The following is a 13,534-nucleotide window of genomic DNA, read 5'->3' as shown; positions in this document are numbered from 1 at the left end:
TATTCTGATCAATAAAATGTTCTATGACATTTCCAAAGGATCATGATTAAAAATGCTATCTACTCCCAACAAGACATTGATGAACTTTGCATGTTGATTGAAGCACATATTTTCTTTATTCTTATTTGTTTTTTTTTTCAATGTAGCTAATGTGTTATTTATTTATTTACTTTTTATTTTTTTGCTGAGGCAATTGGGGTTAAGTGACTTGTCCAGGGTCACACAGCTAGGAAGTATTAAGTGTCTGAGGTCACATTTGATCTCACTTCCTTCTGCTCTATCCACTGTACCAACTAGCTGCCCCTGGAAAAATTTTACATGAATATATATGTGAAAATATGTGTGTATGGCATCCTATTTCCTGACTTGTTCATAAGTGGGGGAGGGAGAAAGAAAATTTGGAATTTATAACAAAAATTATAAATTATAAAATAATTTTTTAAAATCAGATTTTCTGCTTTGACAGTTTCAAAAGTTATGTAATTAATTGAAATCCTCTATAATTAACATATCAGATTTATAATTCTCCCCAACACCTTATCTAATATCCTCTTGTATATAGATATCCACAGTATATTGCAATAATTATATTGCTAGTTTCAAGTTTTTGCTACCACAAAAAGAGTTACTATAAATATTTTTAAACATAAGTGCCCTTTTCTTTCTCCTTTAATCTCTTTTAAAAATCAATTTTATAAAAACTTTTAAAGGTAGTCAGTTGAGAAAAAAAGATATAAATAATTTTATTACATTTTGAGGATATAAAAATGAGTAAAAAAGGGGAAGCAAATATATTAAGACAAAATGGAATAAAAGATGGAGTAATGCTTAATACAAAATTGAATACAATAATTGGAAGTATATGCAAACATGGAAAGAGCAAAAGGAATGAGTGTCACTTGATGTATACTTTCATTTAAACTGGTCAAAGGAAGAATACATACAGTTTAATGTAGAAATCCATTCAATTTGATAAGGATTTAGATAAGAAAAGGAAGAGACAAAAGTGAAACATAAGAAATATACTCAGAGAAAAATCAGTCATACGCAAAAGAATCATTAGTCAAGCATTTAATACATCAGACCCTATTAAGTGCTGGCAATGTAAAAAGAGACAGCCCAGAACCTCTGCCCTCAAAAACCTTCCAATAGAGGAGACAGGAATTAAACAAATATGTACAAGCAAGTTCTAAAGAGAATTTTTAAAATTATTGAAAGAAGGAAGGCCCTAGAATTAAAAGGGGTTGGGAAAGGCTTTCTATGGAAGATGGGATTTCAGTTACTCTTCAAAGCAGCTGTTGTTATTATTACTGTTCTTCTTTGTCAAAGAAGACCCTGAAATCAGGGAGGTGATGCTGTGACATGCAAGAGAATGGAAGTTAAATGAAGGAGGGCTGTGTAAGGTCATCTGCCTCACTTTCTCCTCCAGAGCCTGGGTCCAGTGTCTGGCTACTGGACTATCCGGCAAACACAGGCCAGGATGATGAGCTCAGGATGCAGCGGGAGACTTCAGCCTTTTTAAAGCTAAGATTTTCAACAGATTTGTTTGACTCCATTCAGTGATTAAGGCCAGGTAGCAATTAAAGCAAATAATCTCTTTAGATTGCCTCACTTAATTTCTGTGTGCCCAAGAACACTACTGAACACTAATATACTAAATCACATATATACTACATAGTTACAAGATAGTAAGGAAAACCAGAAGATGGAGATGAGGAGGAAGAACATTCATTTCAAGCACCAAGGATAGCTAGGGAGGGGGGAAATCTCTGTTGACAAAATAGGATTTATGGGGAAAGACCACAAACTCAATTTTAACATGCTGAATTCAAAATAATTTAGTAGAAATCCAGTTTAAGATATTTGAAAGATATTCAGAGATGTGAAATTGCAGGTCAACAGAATGTTTGGGGCAAGAAAGATAAATTTCAAAATCAGCAGCATAGAGATGGTATTTAAATCAATGGGACTTGATGAGCTCACTAAGTAAGGGAGAAGAGAAGAGGACCCAGGACAGAACCCAGAGGGACACCTATGATTAGGGGATATAGTCTGGAGGAGGCTCTAGCAGCAGACAAAGAAAAGAGATGTCTGCTAAGAGAGCAACCAGGAGAAAGACAGTGGTCTTGAAAACCTAGAAAAAGAAAGTAACTTGGAGAGGGTGGTCAGCAGGGTCAAAGGTTTCAGGGAGGACAAGGGGAATGAAGATTGAGAATAAGACCATTGGAAGGATACCACTATATACTTTGTGCATACATAGTTATTTAGCACAGAAATAAAAACATAGCAATCCTTCTGCAGATGATGAATAAGTTCAATTGAACCCTCTATACTTTCTCAAAACAGTTCCTTGGTCTTTTGTTTTCTTGGCAATTCTCTTGACTAACTCTTGTATCTAGTTATTATCAAATCATCCATTTGGCACATCCTTTAGCTCAATGAGGGCTCTTCCAATAGGAGTCTCCTGGGCAAGGCTTAATTTATTTAGGGAGGATTGACAACCTATTATATTTTCTTTTTAAAATAGTATATTATTTTCCCAAATTATATGTAAAACAATTTTCAATATTCATTTTTAAAACTGAGCTCAAAAGCTCTCCTTTTCTACCAAATGCCCTCATTGAAAATATAAACAGTTTGATATAGATTATACATGTTCCTTCTCTGTGAATGGACAATATTTTTCACCAAAAGTCCTTCAGAATTTTCTTAGATCATTGTATTTATGATAACAGTTAATTCATAGTTAATCATTTTGAAATATTGCTGTTTTGTACAATTTTATCCTGGTTCTACTCATTTATTTTTATGTGCACCAATTCATATAAGTATTCCTATGTTTTTCTAAGAACATATAGCTCATCATTTGTGATAGTCAACAGTATTCCATCATAAGAATGTACCATAAGTAGTTCAGTCATTACCCAATTGATGGATATTCCCTCAATTTTCAGTTCTTTGCCACCACAAAAGAGCTGATATATTTTTGTACATATACATTCTCTTCCTTTTTGTTTTTTTTTTTTTAATATTTTTTGGGAAATAGGCCTAATAGTGGTATTGAGGTCAAAGAGCATACATGGTTTTACAAGCTTTTGAGTATAGTTTTCATTTGCTCTACATAATGATTGAATCAGTTCACAACTCCACCAGAAGTGTATTAGTGTCTCAATGATCCCCTACTTTCTGTCTTCATTCTTCTTGGCTTCTCTATATTATTGATACAGTTGATTATTCTTTCCTTGATACTCATTCCCTTGACTTTCATTACACTACACTAGCCCAGCTTCCCCTATGAAAGCTTCTTCACAGTATCTTTCACAATTTCATTCTTTTTCTTCATTCTTTAAAAGTGAATGTCTTCCATGGCTCTGGATTTTGTCCTTTTCTGCTATAGCTCTACAAACATCCTTTGCTTAATGTTATAAATGATCCCATGACTTCAATTATTAGCTTTATGCCAAAGATTATTCAAATGGCACATTATCTTTCCCAAGAACTCATTAATCACATGTCCATTTAGATATACTAAATAGATATACTAAAATATCTTAGCACATCAAAAACTGAACTCATCTCCTTCTCTGTAATTTTCTTCCAAATTTCAAAAGTTTAACTTCCACAGAGTGGGCATAGGGGTTACAGTAGGATTGATAATACTGGAATTTAAGGGAATAATGCCTTGAATTTCTCCATTACAGTCAAAGCTAGATGCTACTGAGGAGCCCAGTAAGCATTTTCTGCCCTGAATAATTACTCTTTGGTAATTCATTTTATAATGTTTCCTTATTTTACCTCTTCCTACATGAAAAAAAAAATATTGGCTAACCTCACTGCTTTTCATCAAACAGCTGTTGTGCTTGGTGTGTTTCCCAGTAGTCACAATCCATGTACTTGTCTGGGATCTAGAATTTCATGCATAGTTTTATTTGATAACTCTTTATTTCCTCCTTTTCCATCTGGACTTGTAACTTTTCCCTTGGACTATATTCACTAGTTCTCTGATAACCAGAAGTCAGTGGAATATTAATGAACATGTTTCTCTCCTAGTAGACTAAGATAGATTTAGATGCCTTTGTCAAACATGTATTAATGAGGGATCCTCAAAGAAAATTTCTATTGCTAGAATATTTATAGTACCATATTCTACTGTCAGTGTTGGCTTAGGTGACTAAATATTTTTAGATTATTCATAGCTTCAAATTTATAAAGATCTTCAATAAGAATTATAATTTTACCTACAAGAACTCTTGACAAGATGATCATTCTGCACAGGCATTTTAGTAAAAAAAAACTTAGATATGATGTCTCTTTACACAGTTATGAGCTCCAAGGGCACATAGTTTCATTAAAGAAGCCACAATCACCAACTGATGATGATTCTCAATAAATACCTTCAAATCTAACTATAAGTTTCAAACTAGACTACTTCTCCATTATCTTTATTCCTATTGCACTATATGTTACGTGATCTGACTACACTGAACTCCCAATTCCAGTTCCCTTAGTAAGGAAGGAATCCAAGAAGAAGCAATGAAGATATTAAGTCTTACCAATAGCACCAAACAAAAAGACTGAAATTTAAATCTTTTGAATGTAAACCCAATGCATTTTTATGAAATTATCATTAAAAAGTCCAGCTCTTCTCTTTGAAGAAATAGAGCACTTCTAGATGAATCAGGAGGAACAGGGAGAGTTAGTCAAGAGAAAGAGTAAGAAAGAAAATAGAAAGGGAAGGGGAAAACAAGCTTAAGAAAGAATAGACAATCAATGATAGTCCATGATTAGTGAAAAAGTAATTAAAGTTTGCTTCTTCAGTTTGGGAAAAAATGACTGGTTTTTCAGTAAAGGCCTGTTTACCACTAAAAGCATATTGAATAGACCAAATGGACCAAGAAAGCTATAAAGCTTCTGTTAGCAATGCCAACATTTTAGTGATTCACGGGCAAATTTGCCCAAATTTAAGTTCTATGAGTACCAGAATCTCACTTTTTCAACTATATGGCTACATTTTCCTGGTGGAGGGAATGTCTAGGCAGAGAAGACTCCATCCATGATTTTTATCTTCCAATTTTCTCCCAGTCATGGAAATTATATCTAACTGACATTATTTTAAATAGGAATCATTATCATTAGGTGATTAGGAAAAAAATATGTTAGAACTTTAATAGAATTACATAGTTCTAATTAAATATCTTATTTATTTGATCCTGTTATCTCATTAGATAAAATTACAGTTTTTGTTAATTTGGTAATGAAGTTCCTTAAATATTACGGCCTTATTGTCCCTCTGGTATTCAACTAATGTGTCAGTACCTGAGCCATAAAGTGATAGAAATAATAAAGTAATCAAGTCAGATTGTGAAATCTAATCCTATACTGGAAAGAGCACTGAATTTGAAATCAGGAGAAGTATATATCTATCACTAGCCATTTGACTCTGGATTATTCACTTATTCTTTCCAAAACTGAGTAACTTAGTAGAATTATTATCAGTAAAACTATAAATTGTGAACTGTTATATAAATGTGAACTATTGTTTTTATATAGACTGAAAAAAAGTGAATTGGGCTTTCATGATGCAAAATTCTCCCATGTCAAAAATACCTCCTAGAAGATCCTCCTTATGCTTCCACTTCCCCTTCAATTTTAGTGCCAGAGCAGACACTATGTCATCTGCCCAGAATTCAGGCCAAGTAACAATCATCTCCTTGAGTTTCAGTTGCCTCATCTATAAAATAAGAGGGTTGGAAGAGATGACTTCTGACATTCATTCCAACTTCATAATTATATATTTCTGATCCTATGAATTGCTCATGGTCATTATCTCTTAATACCATAGGCAGTATTTGAACTTGCCTCTGGACTTGAAGACTAGAATTTTTTTTTTCATTAAACAACATAGTTGACTTTTAAATCCCAAGATTTGTCCCATTCTTCATGACCTGTGGCGTGTCTATAGCATTGTAGCAATGAATTGCTATTTTAATAATTAGTTGTTTCTGTTTATTTATCATCTATCACCTATTTGTAGTATGTTTAGAATATTTCTATGATCTATCTACCAATTAATAATGTATATATAATCTATCTTTTTCCTGTTAACAAGACCTCAGCCCAACCAGCCTATAAATTGTGCCCAGAACTAAAAGAGAACTGGAGATAGTCTTCAATAGCTGGGGCAAGAGGTAACTGAACTCTCTAATTTAAAAAGAAAAGTATCATCTCTTATTTGAGTTAGTCTAATTATTGAGAGATGATCTGAAACAGTGTGAATTCAGTTGTTGTCAGCTTTTTCAGATGAGGGACTGCCTTGCTGCTTAAGGTTGGATTTCAGTGAACTGACAAAGGACTGTGAAATTGTTCTGCCCCTGAAAGCTGCAGGAGACTGGTGTTGACAATGTATCTCATTAAACTATTTAATGTGCATAACTTTAAATAACTATTACTGTGTACATAACTCATAGAATCACACACTTTTGGAGTTACAAGAAACCTTTGAGATCATCCAGTCCAACCTACTCATAGCAATCTAGTTTATAATACACCTTGACAGAGGGCCATTCAGCCCCCACTTGAATAGGTCTAGAAAATCAGCCAATCAAAAATTATTGACTTATTATTTAGGTGACAAATACTGTTTTGAATGCTGTGGATGCAAAATAAAATTGCTACTTGTTAGGATAAAGTCCTTTATATTCTGAGACCATTGTACCTTCAATCATTGACCTTAGTCCTTATCTCTGGGAGCAAGTAGATTTACTGTAGTACCTCTAAATAATAGGTTTTTATTTAATACATCAAAGTAATTTTATATAACCCCAATCTTTTCACTTCCAAGCCAAACATTCAAATTTCTTTAATCAATCCCTCATATAACATATTTTCATTGGTTCAATAGCTCCTCTTTCAGCATGCTCCACTTTGTCCATGTCACTCCTAAAAAGTTAATATTCAGAAATAAATTTAATATCCAGATGTGATCTGACCAATGCAGAGTATATTAGGACCATTATATCATCATTTGTTCTAAAAATTTTTTTTCTTTTGACATAGTCTAAAATTGCATCTTCTTAGTTATGTTTGTTAATTTATGTTGACCTATCAGTTCTCTATATTTGGCAGAATTGTTGTTGTTGTTTTCCATATAAATTAGTTTAACCATATTTTCTCCATCCTACATATACTCCTGCAGATTTAGGTTCATAAAGACATAAATTCATAAATCTGCAGGAGTACATGTAGGATGGAGATCATATTTGTGAAGTGATTTGCAAATCTTAAAACACTATTTAAATCCCTGAATTCTGGGGAAATCATTTATTTTTTTCTGCATTTCAGTTTCCTTATATGTTGTTAATGTTTTTCAGTCATCATTTCTGTCATGCCTGACTTGTCATTGTAATGCCAAAAAAACTGAGGCAAGATAAAGATTAGAGAGTTTTTAATATTTTATTTGGGTTTCTGAGAGGGAGAGATAGTCTAGAGGCAGAGCAGAATCTATTCTGCCTCCTAGGCTAAATTGGACTTTCTTCTCAAAGAATGCTGCAGTGAATGTAAGATTCCAATGATTTTTATATCAGGCTCTAAGTGATGAGGGGAGACAAAGGCAAGGGATGGAGTCCAAACTTTGTTGAGTATGGGAATTTCCAGAAACAGATCATCAATCCAATTCTGACAGGGTAGGTTATGAGGCCATAAATTTGATAAAATGGGCATTGTAGAGTATGGGCTAGCTTTCTGGGGGGCTTCAGGGTCACCCAGAGTCAGGATAAATCAAACTCCTTGGTCTTTAGGGGGAGAAGTGAAGGAGGCAGGCAAACTGCCATGTGACTTGCCAAGATGTCTCCTAGATTCTGGAGTCCAGAGTCACCAGCTTCTCTCTCCTTGTCCTGTCCCCAAGTCACTCTCTCTTCTCTCACTCTGGCCCCCAATCCTTGCCTATGATTATCTTACTACCAAACATTCAGCCAAAGGTGAGGAAAGCCATGATCTAAATATATGCTAATAAAGCCATTGTCTCACATTGAATAGGTAATTAGCCTTAAGTGCTCTGCATTCTCAGATTCAAGTACACTTATTCAGAGTTTCAATCCTCTTCAGGTGTAAAGGGGGTAGTCACCAGAGACAGAAAGTCTGGAATTTAGAGACATGTAAACATATCTCCCAGTAACTCATTTGCAATTTATGGCTCTGTGGAATGCTAATGGTCAGGGCTCCCAGCCCTAATTAACTCAGTCCTAATGGTCTGGAAGGGAGGTTACAATGAGGGGATTGAAGCAAAACAATTCAGAAAATCTGAAGTAGAACAATTAAGGAAACTGAGGCAGAATAATAAAAGGAAACTGTGGCACAACAGTCATGACCCCATTTGGAGTTTTCTTGGCAAAGATATGAAAGTAATTTTACAGATAAAGAAACTAAGTCAAAAATGGCTAAGTGACTTGCCCAGTATCACATAACTTAGTAAGTGTTCCAGAACAGATTTGAACCCAATTTCTCCTGACTTCAAAGCTGGCACTGTATCCATTGTAACACTTAGCTACTGCCTACCTCATATGTAAAATGAAATAATCATATTTGTACTATCTCTTTTGGATTGCTTTGTGAGGAAATTGCTTTGTAAATATTCAAGTGTTTTCTAAATATTAATTATTTTATTTAATGATGCTTTTACCCTGGCCCTGACAAAAATGTTGAATGGCATAGGGCTAAGGACTTAGTTTCCATGTTCACACTTTCTCTGGATATAATTATCTAATTGGACTAAGAATTTTGCTAGTTTTACTGTTACCTATCTTGCATTTAGAATCTTTATTAAATATCTAGCCAAAATGCAGATACATTTTATTTACAGCATTATTCGAACCAATCATTCTGATAACTTTAGTAAAAAGGGATATGGGATCAGTTTGGCACCAGTTATTATTGAATCCATGCTGATTCCCAGAATTCACTCCTATCCTTTTTAAGTTCTCCAACCATACATTTTGAATTCTATTTTAGAATTTTGTTAGGAATTTATGTCAAACTCACAAGTCTATATTTTTCTTTGAACCCCTTTTCTCTTTTGCAATAATAAATATTTGCCTATTACCTGACTTCTAGAACCATGTTTCTCAAAGCTTATTATGGGTACCCCAATGGCCACATATTCAGACATTTTAACATTTTAAGATGCAATTTTTTGGACTAGGGATTCTCTACTAAATTATATATTTTCAGCCTTGAATTGCAAGTTCTTCTTAATCTTGTTTATTCTACCCTTTTCAGCTTAATTACCATTCTATTTGATAAGGAAAAAAAGCAAAAAGAGAACTGGTTACTTCTGCTTTATATTTTCATTGGAAATCCACTTGCTTTCTACTGTCTGCCCAAAGTAGTGGAATAATTCTTTCCTCTTATTCTTGCTCCGAATGTACTTGAAAAAGCTCCTTTTATTTTCTTTATAATTTTTCACAAACTTCAGTTCCATTCAGACTCTAACATCATTCTAATAGTTTTATGATACTATTTATATTTCCTCCTGGATAGGGGCCCTTTTTGTATATGTTCTTAAGTTTTAGTTCTTCAGATAGTTCCCAGGACAACCATATTAATCCCTGTTTTCTTTTTCATTGAGATCACCTTCAATGATCAAATTTTTATTTCTGAGAGAATCCAATACCTTTCTATTAAACTACTGTTTTAGAATTTTGGACCAAAAAGCAAGCCTACATTTTCTCTGTACTTTTATAAACCTGATTTTCCAAAATCTTTTGGTATAATATTTTATTATGAAACATTGTCCTTTTTCTCATGGCATTATGCCTTTCATTTCACCAATCAATCTTTCCTTGTTGAGCAAATTGAAAGGCTAAATTCCAAATCCCAATCATTACTTCAGTAGATTAAATTTTCACTTAGACATGTAAGTCAAGTGAATTTGTCAGTTCTGCTTTTTGTGAAAAGGAAACATATGAAAAATGTCAGATAGTTACAGTTGCCCATCAGGATTTTAACTTGCCTTTTTTCCACTTTCATGATCAGTATCAAGAAAAAAAGTATTCATATACTTCCCTGGCTTGACAACTAAGTATTTTCTGATAATTATATTAATTCTGTTTCTTTCTCTTCTCATCCTCACCTAAATGACCTCTATTGGAACTGACCATAAAGTTCACAGATTTGGGCAAAAGTGTAATATCTCTTTAGCATGAAATACTGCTCTGTCATCTCTTTCCTAAAATATTTTCCTTTTTAATGAATTCTAGTATTACATTTCTGTATTCTAACCATGAGTCCCATTTCATTAAGTAATAATTATTACATTGTATTATAGTTTTGTTTTGCTATTACTCATATTGGACCTAAACCTGTGATGTTTTAAGCATGGAGGCACTGTTGATATGTAAACTTTTACTAATATGGATTAGGAACTTTTCTGTAAATTATAATCTTAAAGAGTTTGCTAGGATACCAAGAGGTTGGTAATACCAAGTCAAGTCAAGGTATTAAGCATTTATTAAATACCTTACAAACATTTTGCTAAATTCTCAGAATATAAATACAAATGGAAAAGACATTACTCTTCTTGAAGACACTTACATTCTAATGAAGAAAGACAACAAAGAATCTATAAAGAAATGGGGTAAGGGAGAAAGGGTTGGAGAGAGGAAGTCATCCATAAAAGAGCATGATTGAGGAAGTGCAGCCTGAGTGATGAAGCTATGGAAACCCTGGTCATTCTTATTAAAATGGAAATTCTTGGAAGAACCAACTAATCATAGGAAAAGACTATGCTAATTCCAATGTGATAAGTCTATGGATGAATCTCAATGAAGAAGAGGTTTCTGTGACATGTTATGGAAGATCTAGAGAGTGAGGAATGCATGCTGAAAAGGAAAAAAAGATGAGGCTGGTGATTTTCCCATGAACACATGGGAGATATGCTATTGTATATCATAGGGAAAATTTGGACTGAGGGCATCTCTGTTTTGTTACTAAACTATGCTGTTTCTTAGATGCACATATATTTTATTAACTATTATCCTTGAATTGTTAATGCAGGCATTTTAAACTGTAAGTAGTATTTATGATCATCTCAATTATTTTCTCATGGGAATACATGGGCAAAGCTCTCCTTGGTTTTTTTTCCCCCCCTATGGTTTATACTATATCTCTTACCATACACACAGACTTTATAGATTTTGTCAAATCTGATGACGATTGTCTACTTTTGATAATAAACTAAGGGACAAATGATGCTGTTGGAATCTAAAAGCATTCTAGGGATTGTGAAGAGGAACTGAAAACCTCAGGAACACTATATGCTAGTGCACGTGCATGCGCATGCACACACACACACACACATATAGAGCCCCCTCTCCCAACAACTGCCCACTCCTGTAACTAGATTAGAAAGAGGGCTTATTGAAGCAATTGAAAATGGAAAAGAAGTAGATAATGATTTCAAACTTCAAATTTTTCCCGTGATTCAACAGCGTAATTCTGCAGGTCAAGAGAGTAGAAGATATGCTCCTTTTAATATGGATGTCCTTAAAAACCTGAAAAAATCTTGCACTGTCTTTGGGGCTACATCAGATTATGTTAAAATGTTAATACACAATTTGGCTTATGAAACCTTAACCCCTAGTGACTGGAAAGTCATTGCAAAAGTGTGCTTAGAACCTGGACAAAAAAGAATATATATATATATATATTCTTTTTTCTTTCAGGTCCCATTTTATGAGGATCAGGTATATTACATTCCATTCTTACCTCCCCAAAGATTTCTGCAGTACAGTGAAAGGATTTCAAACTCTAATATCTCTTCCATTGACTCAACATCCCTTTTGGTTTCTACCAGCCAACTGTGTTCTGCATTTTATAGACATATGGTCTACCCTTCCAGTTTCATTTAACTACTTACAGTATTAACTTTTTCAAAAGAACTGTCTACTTCAAAGACATAGTAAGAATATGCCTTTCAATTTCTCAACTCTTTAGTTCTTTCCCAGAAATTACTCTTATACAGGTTACATCTATTCCCTATCTAGATCCCCTGATGAACCAATTCAATGTTACAATATGCTCTTTTTGTCAAATCATTTCCCCCATTATCTTATTGATAATCTTGATCTGACAAGCCTAAATATTGCATGACTCTCATTAATCTCTATAATCACTCCTACTCATGAGCTACAGTACAATGCTGAAAAAAATCTTAAAATCTTATTATTTTTGTTTCCATTCAGTTTTCTCCAGAAGTCTATATTTGTAACTTTTCTAAGATTTTATTTATCTTCTTGGCTTATTTCTTATTTATTTTATGACTAGATTTTCTAGCTACCAGAGGGAAAATCATGGATCTCCACTAGTATGGTTTTTACTATCTATTTGCTTCTCTAATTTATTAAGTTTTCCTTAAGGAACTTGAATTTGATGCGATTTGGTACAACTGTGTTTTTGTAAATGTATATATAAATTTGTCAACCTTTGCTGATATAACTTCATTTTCTAGTGTTCCTTTTAGCCAATTATAGTCCCCCTGTTTATCAGTTTTTTGGATTTACTTTGCTTTGGTTTTGTCTGAGATCATGATTGCTGCCCATGCTTGCTTTTTTTTTTTTTTTTTTTTTTCGTTAGCTGAAACATAATAGATTCTGTTACAACTCCGCTTTGTGTGTTACCCAGTTTCAGATTTGTATCTTGTTACTTTTTGTAATATTTTATTGTGATTTTTTTTTGATGAGGTAATTAGGGTTAAATGACACACAGCTAGGAAGTATTAGGTGTCTGAGGCCACATTTGAACTCAGGTCCTCCTGACTTCAGGGCTGGTGCTCTACCAACTGAACCACTTAGCTGCCCCTATAGTATTTTGTTATAAGAAAATTATAAACATTTATTTAAAAAATCTTTTGTGTTCCAAATTTTCTCCCTCCTTCCTTCACTTCCATTCTCTCCAAGATTATAAGCAATTTGATATAGGTTATATATTCACAATCATGTAAAACATATTACCATATTAGTTATGATATGAAAAAAGAATCAGACCAAAAGAGAAAAAAAGCACAAAAAATAAAAAAAGAGAAAAATAGTATGTTTCAATTTGCATCCAGACAGATTCCATCAGTTCTTTCTTTGGATGTGGATAAGATTTTCATCATGAATCCTTTGGAATTATATTGGATCACTGTATTGCTGAAAATAGCTAAATCATTCATAATTGATTATCATACAATATTGCTGTACTCTCTTCTCCTAATTCTGTGCACTTTGCTTTGTATTTATTTATGTAATTTTTCTAGATTTTTCTGAAATCTGCTTACTTGTCATTTCTTACCCCATAGTAGTATTCCATTATATCCATATACCACAATTTGTTCAACCATTCCCTAGTTGAATATCCCCTCAATTTCAAATTTTTGTCACTACTAAAAGAGCTATTATAAATATTTTTGTACAAATAGGTCATATTTCCTTTTTTCCAATATCTTTGAAACAAAGATCTGGTAGTGCTATTGCTGCATTAAAGGGTATGAACAGTTTGA

The sequence above is a fragment of the Sminthopsis crassicaudata genome, chromosome 3, assembly GCF_048593235.1.
Source record: "Sminthopsis crassicaudata isolate SCR6 chromosome 3, ASM4859323v1, whole genome shotgun sequence".
Taxonomy (NCBI): domain Eukaryota; kingdom Metazoa; phylum Chordata; class Mammalia; order Dasyuromorphia; family Dasyuridae; genus Sminthopsis; species Sminthopsis crassicaudata.
The sequence above is the reverse complement of the archived record's forward strand: the minus strand, read 5'-3'. Positions refer to the sequence as shown.